The sequence below is a fragment of the Zea mays genome, chromosome 3 (genome assembly GCF_902167145.1).
Source record: "Zea mays cultivar B73 chromosome 3, Zm-B73-REFERENCE-NAM-5.0, whole genome shotgun sequence".
Lineage (NCBI taxonomy): Eukaryota > Viridiplantae > Streptophyta > Magnoliopsida > Poales > Poaceae > Zea > Zea mays.
Window position 1 is genome coordinate 177,936,869 of NC_050098.1, and position 17,357 is coordinate 177,954,225.

The following is a 17,357-nucleotide window of genomic DNA, read 5'->3' on the forward strand; positions in this document are numbered from 1 at the left end:
CGAGTCGCTCGTATGGACTGATCCCTGACTTAATCGCACCCATCAGGCCTCTGCAGCTTTATGCTGATGGGGGTTACCAGCTGAGAATTAGGCGTCTTGAGGGTACCCCTAATTATGGTCCCCGACAAATATGTATACAAAATAGCATAAAAATAGGATCGCCGTCCTGCGGAACCGGCGCCTCGCATCTGGGATGCGCCACCACTTCGTGCTAGGGGAGGATGCCGTCGTCGCTTGCGCCTAGAGAAATCTGTCATCGCTGCTCCCATCTTGGATGGCATCGCAGTCGTACGCGCTCAGGGGTCGACCCTCGCGCGCATGAATCCCGACCCGTTGCACCAACCGCTCCCACCTCGCCGTCATGAACGCCTTACGGATGTCGTCGTTGCTCACATGCCCCCGGGATCCACCGTCGCGCCGCCGCAGTCGCTCCCACGTCACCGCCGTGCGCACCTCAAGGGGTCGCTGCCGTGTGCACCTCAGGGAGACGTTGTCGCGCTCGAGCCCCATGGGATCCACCGTCGCGGCCGCTGGCACATCGCCGTCGTGCGCACCTTATGAGGCCGCCGCCGCGTGCGTGCCCTCGGGATCCGATGCCGCAGCCGCTCCCACCTCGCCGCTGTGCGCGTCTCAGGGATCCGCCGTCGCGAGCGTGTCCCCAGATCCGCCGTCGCGCCACAGATGCTGGAGCGGCGGCGGCGGTGGCCATCACAGAGACGGACGGGACAACCGTCGTTGTCACCGGGCCTAGGGTGCGCTGTCGTCGTCCGTCCGCTTCGAGAGCGTCGTCACCGCTTGCCCGCCTGCCTCAGAGTGTCGTTGTCGCTCGTTCCTGGTGGAGCGCCGCCGTCGGTCGCCTGCCTCGAGACGACACCGCTGCTGGCCCCCAGGATCACCGCCGCTCGCACGCCCGAGAGAACCGCCGCCGCCGCTAAAACCTAATCCCTGGCGGCGTGGGGGTGTTTTTATAGTGGCGACGTGGTACTGGATAATTGTGAGCGCGTGCGCCGGATCGTGGGCCCGATGCACGTAATATGCGCAGACTATATTTGCATAAACTGATACACAAATCAGCATAACTCGTATTAAAATTTGGCGTAAACAGTTAGGTACAATAAGCCAAAAAGGGTCTGGTGCGGTCGCGCACCTGGTCGGTACGTGGTCGGGGCTTCCTATAGTTAAATAGAGCCTACGGCTCTATATATATATATATATATATATATATATATATATATATATATATATATATATATATATATATATATATATATATATACTATTCATATGTGTTGCAGTTAGGTTTTCATACCTGCTGATTTGGTAAGATAATGCATGATTGTCCCTTGAATACCACCCCAAATTCAACTTTATGATCCGTTTTAGGTCTTAAAATGTCTGCTTGGCAGTTATTCCTATAGTTTTCAATGAGTACTATTTGATGCCTAAGGACTATCTCTCTGAACCATAGTCAGCAATTATGTGGTCATTCTGTCATAGTGAGGTATTTCCTGTGCACAATCGACCAGTTGTCTTGTGTTTACTCAACGTCAAGTAGGGTTATATAATTGATGCAAAGCTTTTAAATTATACCATTGCTGTGACCATATATCTCAAACAATATGCTTATGTTTGAAATATCAAATTTTAGACTATCTGTTTTCCTCCCAGTACTTCAAATTTTGTCACTATTTCCTCATAGTACTACATTCGTTTTTGAATATTTGTCGTTCACTAGTTTATTTTTAAACTAAAACGTGACAAATAAAAAAGAACGGAGGGAGTAATTTTTATGTATTCTTAATCATCTGTTCTAAATTTCAGTACTATTGGAGAAGAAATATTTGTCAACCAAGGAGATGATCCGGAGTTACTTGATTTTGATTTTGAGCATAATGAAGCTACACCCATTAAGAATAAAGATGTCTACAAGCAAAAATTAAAGTGGCGTGCAAACCATTATAAAGTAAATTTTATTGTTTCTCAAGTTAATGCTATATAGGATTTACATTTTTTTTACCTATTTCAAAGTCAACTAGATGAATGCCCGTGCGTTGCAACGGGAATATATAATACGAGTATACTACGATAACTTATATACAAAATGTGTGTTATACCGTTATGAGAAAATGTTTCATAATCAATTTGTGATTCTGACCATACATAAATTTTGTTATTTATAATATATCTGTTTCACCACTACATTGCAACCATCAGTATCATGCAGACTTCGATATATGTCACGATTTGCATGGTCTCATCATTATAGAGCACGTTCCACACATACCGGAAGAAATTACATCGTACATGTTAGTCATCAGACACATACCACCATACGCTTTTGCTTAAACAAAAAGGCAAGTGTGTGTTTGCGAAGAGAATTAAAGGCAAGCCGGCACAAAAGCTACCCAACGATGGCGAGGATGACAAACTGGTCATTGTTGTCGGTCCTCCTCTCCGTCACCTTTGGCGCCAAGATGACGCCACAGTCCTCGATATAGTAGTCATCGAACGCGCGCGACATACCGAGTACAGATGACTCTTGGCTGGGCTGTAAAACGAAGTGCACCACGGGCTCATCAGCAAGGTAGTACCCCTGACCGTTGCACCACCGGATGCGCTACTCCTCTACATACATCGTGTTCAAGGACACTCATACAACGTCAGCAACGACCATCGTCTCAGCGCACAAGAATTCATGGCCAGTCAGTAGCGACTTACATGGCAGGTTGGGCTTCAGGTGGACGATGAGCTGGACGACGTGATGGCGTCGTCGTTGAATGCAGTGCCCAGAACAACCCGAGAGTCACCGATGTTGGCGACGACCATGAGGTCCCCCTGCTTGACGATGGACAGCGCGGAGCAGCCGCTCTGCACCGCGTCCAGGCGGTGGCGGCGCCAGAGCTTGTCGTACATAGCGGCACATGCGGCCACGTAGGGCTGTTTCTAGAGGTCGAACTGGCAGTCGCCAAGTTCTTGTCGTCGATGAGCGACCGCAACGCGAGTGCCTCCTGCTAATGATGTTTGTTTGGGGTTTTCAAGTAAGAAACATGGATTCATGTTTGGCGTTGGTTTATAAAAATGACTCATAAGTCAGATCCATGGAAAAAATATTACAAAGAATAAATGTCACGCATGCAAAAAAGGAATTTAAGTTGAAAATATTATTCAAACAAAAGAAATTGCATGTAAGACTCTTCTTTAAATACTACTCACTCCATCCAAAAATATAGTTCAAGAATCTCGGTGATACTTATCTAATACTACGCATTGTGCAATGATAGCAGGTGGGCTTGGGGGGAGATGTAGTAGATGTGTTTTCTGTTATAGATGTAGACATAAACACACATGTGGTGTAGTGGTAGCTACTACTAGCATTGCTTGAGAGGTTGTGGGTTCAAATCCCTTTGGGGCCATGTGTATTTTTTTTAATTTTAGCTAGGCGCCGGCTGTACGGAGGAATGAGAATGGGCTGTGGGCGGGGAGGAGGGAATCGGAATGGCAGAACACAGAATGGGCAGAACGCGGAATGGCCGACTACTATTGCAGCCTTAATAAGTAGTAGAGATTACTCAATTCACTATGTTATCTTAGCAATGATTACTTAACCATAACTGTCTCTTGTTTTCTCTACCTACTTTTAATAATGTCATTGACAACAGCATGACAGAACAGTTAGGAGTGCATTGCTTTTGTGTTGATGTTGCTCATTGAGCTCTTACTAGTTATTACAATGTTAAAGTTAGGCGATGGTTGATACACTTTTTGCTGTATATTCTTATAGATCAAGCTCTTGAATCCATGCCGCAAAGGAAAGAAGCTGCTTGTCCTTGACATTGACTATACTCTTTTTTGACCATAAGTCAATAGCTGAGAGTCCAATGAAACTCATGCGCCCATGTAAGCTAGGGGACATTTCGGCACCACTGTTAATCTGTTGCGTTCCTCCAGTGTGCTGTCATTTAAATTGTGTGCCATAATCCTCTGTACAGACCTTCACCAGTTCCTCAAAGCTGCATATTCAAAATATGACATCATGATAAGGTCAGCAACTAGGTAAGCTTTTTGGCACCCTCATCTATCAGCTAATTGGTTATGATTCTGATTTGAAATTTCTAAGGCGAAGTAATGATAATAATGCCTTTTGACCCTTCGATGCAGTATGAAATGGGTGGAGTTTGAAAATGGAACTACTTGGAGTTCTTAGCAACCCTGACTACAAAATTACAGCTCTTATGGATCACTTGGCTATGATAACTGTGCAGCCTGAAAATCGAAGTAGAAACAAGATTTTTCACTGCAAGCCTCTTGGTGTCATTTGGGCTCAGTTCCCTGAGGTTAGTATTCTATTTATTTCTGTGCTTGTGTTACCAATTTAATGTGAAACTGGGTTAGGTCCTCATCTAATTCTTTGCCGCTTGCTCCTGTCTTCCCCATATGCAGTAGCCTGTACTACAACGAAAAGAACACCATCATGTTTGATGATCTAAGAAGGAATTTCGTCATGAATCCACAGAACGGTCTCGTGATCAAGCCATTCAGGAAGAGGCATAATGATCATGAGCTGGTGAAGCTTGCACACTACCTGCTTTCAATCGGAGACCTAGAAGATCTGAGCAAGCTGGACCACGGTAAATGGGAGTCCTTCCTATATGAGAACATAAAGAGACGCGAGCGGTATAGTGACTTTTCAGAAAGAAAAACAGAACACGTTTGGTTTTGTTTTCAGTGCTATGGATAGCACGCAGATTAGAGTAATGGAATGACCAGAGCAACCCCAGGATTTACTAAGAACATTTTGGGGCTTCAGCCTCAAGTTACAGAACTTTCGGAATCTCTGCTCGGTTAGCTTAAATCTTACGCTGATTTTTGCCCATCTTTGTGCCCCACGCTAACTTCCGTTCCAGCTTGCCTCTGCAGTTTTCTGCAACAATTTATGAGGCTGTGGCCCTTGTGGATTATGATGGGGGCCTTGACTGGGCTGAGTTGGGTGTACTTAAGTAGTAGGGGTCTTCTGATCATACTGGCTGCTTCTGGTTCTTGTAAGGCCGCCATAATCACGAGTGCTGCTTCTGCTGCTGCAGGCTATATGACGTGTGTGCTGGAAACATCGAACGTTATGGTCCCCGTCTAGCGCGTGTAGCTGTCTGTTTAGGGCATGTGCAGTACAGCCAAGACAGCGGGTCATCAGTTCTTAAAAGTTGACACTTCCACGAGAGTATTAGACTATGACAAACATGTCCTATATACAGTCGTGTAAAACATTATTTTACAATGTAAATTGTTCTGTTTATATAGATGAATAAGCTGGAGATAGCCTTATACAATATAGGATGTTTATTTGACTGTCTGCAACTTATGTAATGCTTTTATCTAGCTTTTATTGTCATGATTGAATATGATTTCAGCAGATCATCGTGTTGTTATTTGATATAAAATAGATCAAGCATAAATAAAATGAATATAATTACAATATATTTTTTAAATCATCGTGGATACCATTTCAGTAGACCATCGTGTTTTTATTTGATACAAAATAGATTATAAATAAAATAAACATAATTACAACATTTTTTAGAAGATATAATGATATATTATATAATTCAGGAACTACCATCTCGCACAACAAGGCCTTGAACAAGGTCACTTTTTTTCTCATGCTCTCAGAGTTATCACATTACATAGATCAATGCCTCTTGCAGGAAAGCAATACGTTCCTGAAACTCGGAAAGGAAATTATATTAGAATGAAACTTAAGCGAGGAACGCCAAATGGAGGAATGCAAATGTTTACTCAAAAGGCACACACCATTACACTGTACCCCTGAACGTTACTTCCTGATCGAGGATAAGATCCTAATGAATCAAGTATGTGGTTCATGTTCAAGCAATAGCCTGGAGCTTCCTTACTAGGCTACTATGCATTTGGTTACCTTTGGAGATCTTTGATTTGAAGAACGATACATCAACTTTGAGCTCCAATGCAAGTAGGATTGACAAACGGTTAGCACTACTACCCAATTGCAAAATCAATCTGTTTTTTCACTATGCAGACACTCCAAGAGTGTAATTTTATATCACTTTGCTAAGAAGGCGATTAATCAAATATGTAACATGAAGAAAAGATTCATTCCAATACTTAAGACGCATAGATGTTGTCGGCGTTTCGAGACCGGGGGGTCCCTGGGCCGACGAGTGAGTGTCGCCGCGTGCCCCAGCCCAGATGGGTCGAGCGCGAGGGCGAGCGCGAAGGGGGGAGAGCGAGGCGGCCGGAGACCGGCGTGAGAGAGGTGGGAATCCCGCGGCCTTCGTGTTCGTCCCGCGCCTAGGTCGGGTGCGCTTGCAGTAGGGGGTTACAAGCGTCCACGCGGGAGAGGGAGCGAGCGGCCCCCAAGCGAGCGCCTGTCTCGTCCTCGTCCCCGCGCGGCCAACCCTCTCTAAGAGGGCCCTGGTCCTTCCTTTTATAGGCGTAAGGAGATGATCCAGGTGTACAATGGGGGGTGTAGCAGAGTGCTACGTGTCTAGCGGAGGAGAGCTAGCGCCCTAAGTACATGCCGTCGTGGCAGCCGGAGAGACTTTGGCACCCAGCTGGTGTGATGTCGTGGCCGTCGGAGGAGCAATGGAGCCTGGCGGAAGGACAGCTGTCGGAGCGGTTGAGTCCTTGCTGACGTCCTCTTGCCTCCGTAAGGGGGCTGAGAGCCGCCGTCGTCACGGAGTACGCGGGGCGCCATCATTGCCTATCTGGCGGAGCTAGCCAGATGGGACGCCTGTCTTGTTCCCTGCGGCCCGAGTCAGCTCGGGGTAGGGTGATGATGGCGCCTCCTGTTGGCGTGGCTGGCCTGCGCCCTAGGTTGGGCGATGTGGAAGCTCCTCCGAAGCCGAGGTCGAGTCTGTCTTCCGTGGCCGAGGTCGAGTCCGAGCCCCTGGGTCGGGCGAGACGGAGGCCGTCGGCTGAGGCCAGGGCGGAGTCCGAGCCCTGGGGTCGGAAGAAGCGGAGTTTGTCGTCTTCCGGGACTTAGCCCGAGTCCGAGCCCTAGGTCGGGCGGAGCGGAGTTCGTCGTCTTCCGGGACTTAGCCCGAGTCCGAGCCCTAGGTCGGCCGGAGCGGAGTTCGTCGTCTTCCGGGACTTAGCCCGAGTCCGAGCCCTGGGTCGGGCGGAGCGGAGTTCGTCGTCTTCCGGGACTTAGCCCGAGTCCGAGCCCTGGGTCGGGCGGAGCGGAGTTCGCCGTCTTCCGGGACTTAGCCCGAGTCCGAGCCCTGGGTCGGGCGGAGCGGAGTTTGCCGTCTTCCGGGGCTGAGCCCGAGTCCGAGCCCTGGGTCGGGCGAAGCGGAGCTTCCTATGGTGCCTTCGGCAGGGCCTGACTGCCTGTCAGTCTCACTCTGTCAAGTGGCACTGCAGTCGGAGTGGCGCAGGCGGCGCTGTCCTTCTGTCAGGCCGGTCAGTGGAGCAGCAAAGTGACGGCGGTCACTTCGGCTCTGCCGGGGGGCGCGCGTCAGGATAAAGGTGTCAGGCCACCTTTGCATTTAAGGCTCCTGTGATTTTGTCGGTCGGTGCGGCGATCTAGTCAGGGTTGCTTCTTAGCGAAGACAGGGCCTCGGGCGAGCCGGTGATACGTTCGCCGTTGGAGGGGGGCCTCGGGCGAGGCGGAAATCCTCCGGGGTCGGCTGCCCTTGTCCGAGGCTAGGCTCGGGCGAGGCGTTGATCGAGCCGCTCGAATGGACTGATCCCTGACTTAATCGCGCCCATCAGGCCTTTGCAGCTTCATGCTGATGGGGGTTACCAGCTGAGAATTAGGAGCCTTGAGGGTACCCCTAATTATGGTCCCCGACAGTAGCCCCCGAGCCTCGAAGGGAGTGTTTGCACTCGCTTGGAGGCTTTCGTCGCACGTTTTTGCAAGGGGACCAGCCTTTCTCGGTTGCGTTTTGTTCCGGTGGGTGCGCGCGAGCGCACCCGCCGAGTGTAGCCCCCGAGGCCTCGGAGGAGTGATTTCACTCCTTCGAGGTCTTAATGCCTCGCGTAATGCTTCGGCTGGTCTGGTCGTTCCCTCATGCGAACTGGCCGTAGCCCAGGTGTACGGTCGGGTCCCAAGTTCTCGGGCTGGTATGTTGACGCTGTCAACGGTTCGGCCGGAGCCGGGTTTGCGAGAGCAGCCCCCGAGCCTCTGCACAGGGCGAGAGGGTGATCAGGACAGACTCGGCTTTTTTACATACGCCCCCGCGTCGCCTTTCCGCAAGGAGGAGGGGGGAAAGCGCCATGTTGCCCTCGATGGGCGCCAAACATGGTGTCTCCGGTGAGCTGCAAGCGGGTAATCCGAGTGGACGTCCGTGCCCCGTTCGTTAGGGGTCGGCTAGGGGCCCATAGGCACGCCCAAAAGTACATGCGGGTGATCTGCCGGACCCGGTCCCCTGGCGACGGGGTCCGAGGGCTCGATGCCTCCCTCTGATGGGATTCTGTTACAAGATCGCTCCCGCTGGTCTCGGAAAAGTCCTAGGGTACCTCGGGAGCGCAGCCCGATCCTTGGTTATGTATTGAACGTACCCATGGTCATCCCTCGCTCGGCGTGTGAGGCGGCTGTGAACCCTTCGGGGGCCAGCCTTCAAACCCCTGATCAGTAATGGGCGCGGAGCCCGAGTAGCCTGAGGCGGCCGTGGAACCCTTCTGAGGGGCCGACCTTCGAACCTCTGACCAGTAGTGGGTGTAGGGCCCACGCGATCTGAGGCGGCTGTCGAACCCTTCCGGGGGGCCAGCCTTCGAACCTCTGATCAGTAGGGTGGCTCGGAGCCTGGTTCCTTCACAGGGAAGGATCCTTTTCGGGGTATCCCCCTTTCTCGGTCCCTGTTGCAAGAGAGAGAAAGAGGAAAAAGGAAAAGGATACGAAATCGAACGACGCGGCGTACCTTTTTTGGCGCGGTTATTACGGCGAAGGCGAAGCGTCGCCTGCTTCTCCTGCCAGAGGCGCCGCCTGTCCCGCCGTGGAGTTAATGCGACGGGGCGTGTGGTTGGTGGGGCGGTCGTTGCGCGTGCGCGAGCCGTTCGAGGAACGGAACACGGGCGCGTTGTCTTCACGCCGTGAGAGAGGGTTCTCTCGCTGCCCCCGGATGGGACGTGAGCTTGGCTGACGACGTGACCGCTGCTCCCGCCCGCCTGCCACCGTCATTATTGCCGGCCCATTTTTGGCCGCACTGACCGCCGTGCCAGGCTGGCGCTGCTGGGTCGTGCGCCGGGTCGCCTCGAGTCGCGGTATTGGTTCCGCAATCGAGGAGGCGCGGTGGTGGCGCAAGTGGCGGTGCGGTTGCATGCACGAAGCATTCGGCGCGCCGGTTGCATGGCACGTGGGCCTGTGCCTCCATGCTGGAGGTGTTGGGAGTCGGAGAAGCGCGCCCACTTGGCGCGGTTGCATGCCGCCTGCATGGCTGCCCGCCCCTTTCGCCCGTTGGTCTGGGCAAAAGTGGAGGGTCACTTGTAACCGCTGGGCGGTTGTGCGCACCGTGCACGGCGGTTTGGCTTCTTCTGCTCTGAGCCGGCTTGCATGACATGTGGGACCCAGCCCCCGCGCCGCAGGGGAGGGCCTTGGAGCGTGTTGGAGAAGACTCAGCCCGTGACGGCTGGGGACGCAAGTAGGGATAGTCGCCTTTTAAAGGAGGGTGATCCCCTTGGAAGGCGACCATGTCTTCGTGCTCCCTTATGCATCGTGTCTGTTGGGGACTTGTTCTCAAATGCTATAAGTTAAGAACAAGGCAACATAGAAAATGTTAATCGATTTAGTCCTTCGTCCTTCGAAGCATTATTCCCCTTAGGACATAATGGTTTTCGGACAAAGGCCATGAAGGGCGTACCTTCATAAATATATTATGCAGTGACGAAGGATGAATTGTAAGAAATATGAAGGACAACATAAACAATTATATACTATTATCATATGTAAACAGAAATAACGTCGAATTACAAATGTACCTTCGACTTGAAGGGGATAAAAGTACAAGCGTGACGCAAAAGCGAATGCCAAATCAGCGTGAACAGTACGGGGGTACTGTCCACCTATTTATAGGCACAGGACACAGCCTATGCAAAATTACATTCATGCCCTTTACATTTGATAATAATTCTATTGTAATCTATCGAGGTCTGAATAGCCTTTTCATCCTTAAGTCGGTTTCATTTTGTTGCTATCATGCCGAAGCTCTCCTGCTCACACCTTCGGCGCTGTATCAACCTTCGTAATATTCTGGTCTGCTATGATACCGACTTGAGTCCGAAGATGCCTGTTCACACATTAAACTCCAGAAATACTGTTAAATCCTGTTTTTGAGGACCTTCGTAAGCTGAAGGCCCCCAACAGTAGCCCCTCGCAATATTAATTTGTTTAAAATAATAAATTTAGATTGCGACCTGGACGAAGGCTTTACGCCGAAGGTCCGAAAAAACACCTTCCCTTTGCTAGAATAGCAACATTCACTGACAAGCGGGGTCTTTCAATTTTCAACGCACTGGGCGTATAAATACGGTCATACCGCAAACTCATTTGGCACGCTCTCTTGCCATCTGCTCTCGCTTACTCAATTTTTAGCTTTTGTGCACTAAGATTTGCTGAGCTTTTAGTTTTGAAGCTTCGGCTTTGAAAACAGTTTTTTAGTGTTTCCGAAGATGTCTGAAGATAAGAAGGCTGCTGCTGAAATGAAGCTGAGTCTTGACGAAGAGAAGAATTTGGGGAAGACCAACACAGAGAAAATCACCAAAGAGATTTTAGAAGGCTTGTCTGAGGATACTGGTGACAGCGACAGTTATGATGTGGACAGCGGTGGTGAAGACTCCGAAGATCGTCCCTGGCGACCAAGCCATTCAGTTTATGGTAAATCAACTATCAAAGAGAAACATCTTGTCAGCATGAGAGGAAGGTATTTCCGGGATTTGTCCGTTGTGAGGGCCGACGAAGGGGAGAAGACTTGTCCACACCCTGAAGAGAATGAAGTCGTAGTGTACCGAAGCTTTTTGAAAGCTGGGCTGCGATTTCCCTTGAGCAGCTTCGTCGTGGAGGTGCTGAAAATCTTCGAAGTCTATCTTCACCAACTTACCCCCGAGGCAATCATAAGGCTGAATATCTTCGTGTGGGCCGTGAGAAGCCAAGGTCTGAAGCCTGATGCAAAAAGCTTCTGCAATATACACGAATTATCATACGAAACAAAACCTTGGGGTAAGGAACAGTATCATAATAATTTTGGCTGCTACAGTTTCATTTCTCGGTCCGGGTCAAGCTGTCCCGTGCCAACCTTTCGGAAGAGATGGCCCGGCGACTGGATGACAGAATGGTTTTACGTGAAGAATGACCTGTCAATACGAGAAGATATCAAGGGTATAATTATGCGCCCTATTTGGCAAAACTTCGGCCTTCGGAGGCCGAAGGTTGAAATGAATGAAGCTGTCGAAGAATGCCAGAGAGCCTTCGGCGTTATCTGTTCTTTTATTGGAACAAGAGATTTGGTACAAGAGCATATTGCCTTCAGGGTATGGCCACTTGCGGAGAAATGGGAAATGCCGCAAGAAACCATAAAAGAGGCCGACGAAGGTGGACTTGTCAGATTGAAGTACACTTTTAAGTTTGGAGATAAATTCGTTGAGCCAGATGATGACTGGTTAAAAAGCATTGAAAATTTAAGTGATGAACTGCTTGGGGCTTATTCGAAGGCCGAAGATACTGCACTGTCAGCAGCCTTCGGAGGCCGAAAAAAGAAGAGGCTGAATCGGGTGTTTGATGCAATCGGGTTCGTCTACCCTGACTATCGTTATCCCATTCGAGGGCAGAAAAGAAAAAACATAACCTCTGCGAAAGAAGAAGCTGCAACTGCTCCTAGCGAGCCAGAACCGAAAAGAAAGAGGATAAAGGTCCTCACACATCGGCCGCGCTATATTGAACCAGCTTCGGTGCCTGAGTTTACCGGGGAAACCTCTTCGGCCACCGAAGCTGAAAAACCAACCGAACCAACCTTGCTGCCAGGAGTCGCAGAAACGACCGAAGCGCCAACAAGGATAGAATTGGAAGAACCGAAGATTTTGTTACCAGAATCGAAAGAGAAGGCCGAAGCGCCATCCACAGAAAAAATGGAAGAAGTAAAAGAAACAACTGAGGGATCAAAGACATCAGAAGTTTTGAGTCCTGCAGCAAATATTGAGACAGTAAAAAACCAAAAAGTGCCAGCAGTGACTCCGAAAAGAAAGAGAATGGCTAATGTGCTAGATGTGCTGGAACCAATTAAATCTTCAAGCACACCTCCGAAGAAGACTGCTGCCATCCCTGAAGCAACAACTGAAATTCCTGATACTAAAGCTCCGGAGCAAAAAACTGAAGTCGAAGCTGGGTCCTCAGAGCCCGCAAAGATAAAATCCTTGGAAACTGAAAAAGAAAAAATAACAGAGCCAACTTTTGTTGAAGAAATCGGTGTCATTGCCCCCGAAGCATCCTCCAAAGTCCGTGATTATATTGTTCGTCATGCTTCGGGGAAAAAACTATCAGAAAAAGAAGAGCAAGAGGCCCAGCGCTACGCCCAAAAACTGAAGTATCCAAAGGGGGCGTTAATATTCAATGGCAGTGGAGAAGAAGACTTTTTGTATTGTCTCCCTGACAGCAAGGAGATTTCTGTCTGTCGGGAGATGAGCAAGAGCTTCGGATTCCCAACACTGGAAGACGGGCTCTCAGTGCTATCGAAAAATGATTTGGCTGACAGCCTGGCATATAATAGCTTAAAGGTACAACAAATGGGATCTTTGTAATTTTTGTTGAGACTAAAATTTTTGTTTTCTATTGACACTTTTCTTTACAGGGTCTGATACTTAGCAATGCCCTCAGGGCACAGAAAGATGCTGAAGACGAAGGGTGTGCTATAGCCCTAAGCAACCTTCGTTCCGAGGTAATTGAACTGAGGAACGAAGGTCTCGAAAAAGATAAAATATTACATTCATTGATAAATAAAATAAAGGAAGACGAAGCTGCTTTTAGAGGTCAAGCTGAGGCTCAGAAGCGCGAAATTGAAGATCTTCGGAAACAACTAGCCAGATCCAAGGAAGAACGCATACTTGAAGAAACGAAACGAGAACTCAGCGACCAATGGGCAGATCACTTAGAGGGAACTGTTGAAGAGCTTCGTGCATCCAAGAAAAGATGCTATATCAAATCTATAGAATGTGTTAAGAAGTTAAAAGCTAGCTTCAGCGGCGTCGGCGCATTCTCGAGCGAGGAAAATTTTACAAGAGGCAACCCCGAAGGTCCCATCGAATGGATCGATCACGAAGCTGAGGCCTTCGAAGAAATTTTAAATAGCCGTGGGGATATATGTGCTTTCTCGGGCGCCAGAGGGATCGCCACTATTTTAGAGAAAAAAAGGCTGCGAACATGTAAAGATTTTAGCGCAATCCGAAGCTGCTTTATCCTTCGAAGATGCAAGAGATCCCTCGGCCGAAGCTAGCATGATTGGTGAAAAATTTTTCACCGTTATTTGGGATAATGGTGGCCGAGAAATGGCCGAAGAAATTATTCGGAAAAGCGAAAAGGGCATTCACGATGCTAGAGAAGTGGCTGAGGCTGCTGAAAAAAGCACAGAGCCCGAAGGGCAAATAGGTATCGACTAATGGTTTTATTGTGTTGTAATTTTCGATTTTAAACTTCGTTCGCAATTTGTAACAGTAATGTAGCCGTATCTTGTCCTACTTCAGATCCTGCTAAAGCGTCTTCGGGCCCTCAGCCGAAAGGAGACGACGAAATTAAAAAGATGGCTGAAGCTATTATGGACGAAGTCGTCAATCGGCTTCTAAACGAAGCTGCAGAAGTCGTTTTGAGAGAAGATTAAGTATTATTGTAAAAACTTCTGAAATATAGTATATTGTAACATTTTGTAACCCTGAATGTAATATACATGTCTTTATTGCTCAATTCTTTACGATGCATGAAACTTTACACGTACCGCTTTTGAGTCTTTGACGAAAAAACACCTTCCCTTCTTTTCATGCTTCGTGAAGAAGAATTTTCCTTTGTCACAACATCGTGTGTTGATGAATAATATCCAGGCTTCGTGAAGATATTTTCCGAAGCTACACTTCCGAAGATCCATAATGTATCTCTTTATGACATTATGATTTGTCCCTTTTTTCAAAACGTTCTTCTGTAGATTGATATCGTGTCCACCTCTTGTGCCATATGCAACATGATGTATGATGCTTATGCTATGCGAAATGATGTGATGATGTTATGTTATGTGAGGTGATGTTCATTCCGAAGATGCACACGCATCCCTGCAATAAAACACATAATCTTTTATAAGCCTCCCTTAGGAGCTTCTTCGCCTTTTACTTCAGCGGAATCAGCGTTTATTTTTCGCTGTAAGCCTCCCTTAGGAGCTTCTTCGCCTTTTACTTTCAGCGGTATTCGCGTTGACTTTTCGCGCTTCGCCTTTTACTTAGGCGGTATCAGCGTTGACTTTTCGCTGTATGCTCTGCATTCCTTTTGGAACGACTTTGGAGCAGGAAACTTACACTGCGCTCTCTCTGGAGCGGCTTTTTATGACTTCGGCAGACTTACTCTGCGTTCCTTAGAACGACTTTTTGTTGCTTCGAAGAATTTTTGATAATCCGAAGGTCCTCTTTGTTATCACAAGTTTTTAAACTTCAACAACTTAGGCCTGTGAAGAAAATATATTTTCCTTGTGGCAAACAACGAAACTATTTATATGAAATCTAAACAATGTCCTTTATTACATAGAAAAGAAGACTGAATAAGAAAGACTGCTATTAAGGTAGGATATTTGTCAATAGATGTGCTTTGACTCTGGCACAGTGCTGTTGACAGTACGAGCTTCGGACTGCTCTCTGAAGTCTCTTTGGTGTGGAGCATACTGGCTCCCTTCTGGCTGCTGGCCTTGTTGCAGCGGAGGTGGAGGCGGAGGCTGTTGCCAGGAAGCTTGAGGTTGACTCGCCGAAGCAACAGAAACTGCAGGGTGGTTGCCCACATATTCTGGGATGTAAGGTGAATGATACGAAGCAGTATGCATGACCTGCTTCGGCTGAGCTTGCTGTGCTGCGGCTTCGGCTATTTCCTTTTGCTTCTGGATGGTAACATGGCACATCCTGGTGGTATGGCCTTTGTTCTCACCACAAAACAAGCAAAAGATCCTTCTTGGTTGATCTCCGAATCTTCCGCCGAAGCCCCTCGCGCCTCTGCCTCTTGGGGCTGGTGGTCGAAAGGGGCCTTGCTGTTGCCCCGAAGCCTGTGAGGAACACTGTGGCCTTTGCTGTTGGCTCCCTCGATCACCATTTTGGGTAGAATTGTGAATTGATCTAACGTGCCTCGGATAGAACTTTCCTCCGAAGCCCCTGGTCATTTCAGAAAACCTGAAAGCCTCCTCCCTTCTTTGGCGAAAATCATTATCGGCCCGAATGTACTCGTCCATCTTCTGGAGCAGCTTCTCCAAAGTTTGAGGAGGCTTCCTAGCGAAGTACTGAGCTGACGGTCCTGGCCGAAGCCCCTTGATCATGGCCTCAATGACAATTTCATTGGGCACCGTTGGTGCCTGTGCCCTTAAACGCAAGAACCTCCGGACATACGCCTGAAGGGATTCTTCGTGGTCCTGGGTGCACTGGAATAGAGCTTGAGCAGTGACTGGCTTCGTCTGAAACCCTTGGAAACTAGTTAACAACAAGTCCTTTAGCTTCTGCCATGAAGTGATCATTCCTGGTCGAAGGGAGGAATACCAGGTTTGAGCAACACTCCTGACAGCCATAACAAAAGATTTGGCCATTACTGCAGCATTGCCACCATACGAAGATACTGTTGCTTCGTAGCTCATCAAAAACTGCTTCGGATCTGAGTGGCCATCGAATACAGGAAGTTGAGGCGGCTTGTAAGACGGAGGCCAAGGTGTAGCCTGCAGCTCAGCGGACAAAGGAGAAGCATCATCGAAAACAAAATTCCCATGATGATGGAAATTATCATACCAGTCATCTTCATTAAGGAGACCCTCCTGATGAAGGTCTTGGTGCTGAGGCCTTCGGTGCTGTTCATCCTGAGCAAGATGACGAACTTCTTCAGAGGCTTCGTCTATCTGCCTTTGCAGTTCAGCTAGCCTGGCCATCTTTTCTTTCTTCCTCTGCACCTGTTGATGAAGCATTTCCATGTCTCTGATTTCTTGATCTATCTCGTCCTCTGGTAGTGTCGGGCTGACAGCCTTCCTTTTCTGGCTTCGGGCCTCCCGAAGAGAGACAGTCTCCTGATTGTGGTCCAGCGGTTGAAGAGCTGCAGTGCCAGTTGCTGAAGCTTTCTTCGGCGCCATAACGAAGGTTTATGATCGCCGAAGGTGTTCAGAAAACTCAGTGTGTGGAAGTGAGTTCACCGGAGGTGGGCGCCAATGTTGGGGACTTGTTCTCAAATGCTATAAGTTAAGAACAAGGCAACATAGAAAATGTTAATCGATTTAGTCCTTCGTCCTTCGAAGCATTATTCCCCTTAGGACATAATGGTTTTCGGACGAAGGCCATGAAGGGCGTACCTTCATAAATATATTATGCAGTGACGAAGGATGAATTGTAAGAAATATGAAGGACAACATAAACAATTATATACTATTATCATATGTAAACAGAAATAACGTCGAATTACAAATGTACCTTCGACTTGAAGGGGATAAAAGTACAAGCGTGACGCAAAAGCGAATGCCAAATCAGCGTGAACAGTACGGGGGTACTGTCCACCTATTTATAGGCACAGGACACAGCCTATGCAAAATTACATTCATGCCCTTTACATTTGATAATAATTCTATTGTAATCTATCGAGGTCTGAATAGCCTTTTCATCCTTAAGTCGGTTTCATTTTGTTGCTATCATGCCGAAGCTCTCCTGCTCACACCTTCGGCGCTGTATCAACCTTCGTAATATTCTGGTCTGCTATGATACCGACTTGAGTCCGAAGATGCCTGTTCACACATTAAACTCCAGAAATACTGTTAAATCCTGTTTTTGAGGACCTTCGTAAGCCGAAGGCCCCCAACAGTGTCTTTCCACCTTCTAAGCCCCCGGATGGGGGATACCCGTCGTCTTTCCGCCTCATCGTTGGAGGAACGCAACTCCGCGGGAGTTGGTACCTTTCAGCCATCGTTCGGCTTCAAGGATTTTCATCATGCAGCCCGGCAGCACCCCTCCGCCGGCGGTCACCTAAGATGGTGACCTCCAGCTTGATGATGGGGGAAAGCGAGTCGGGCTGCGGCCTCTGCCCCTCCCTCAGCCTCAAGGATTTTCATCACCAGGGCTGGGGAGGGGAGTGTGCCGAGTTGGGGTCGGTCCCTGCGTGGGCGGTGGCCCGCTCCTTCACTCAGTGATCG

General features: G+C 48.6%; 1 pseudogene; it reads left to right on the forward strand.

Moving 5' to 3' along the window:
* The first annotated feature begins 508 nt into the window (after positions 1 to 508).
* LOC103652379 (ubiquitin-like domain-containing CTD phosphatase) lies at positions 509 to 5,131 on the forward strand (annotated as a pseudogene).
* The last annotated feature ends 12,226 nt before the right edge of the window (positions 5,132 to 17,357 follow it).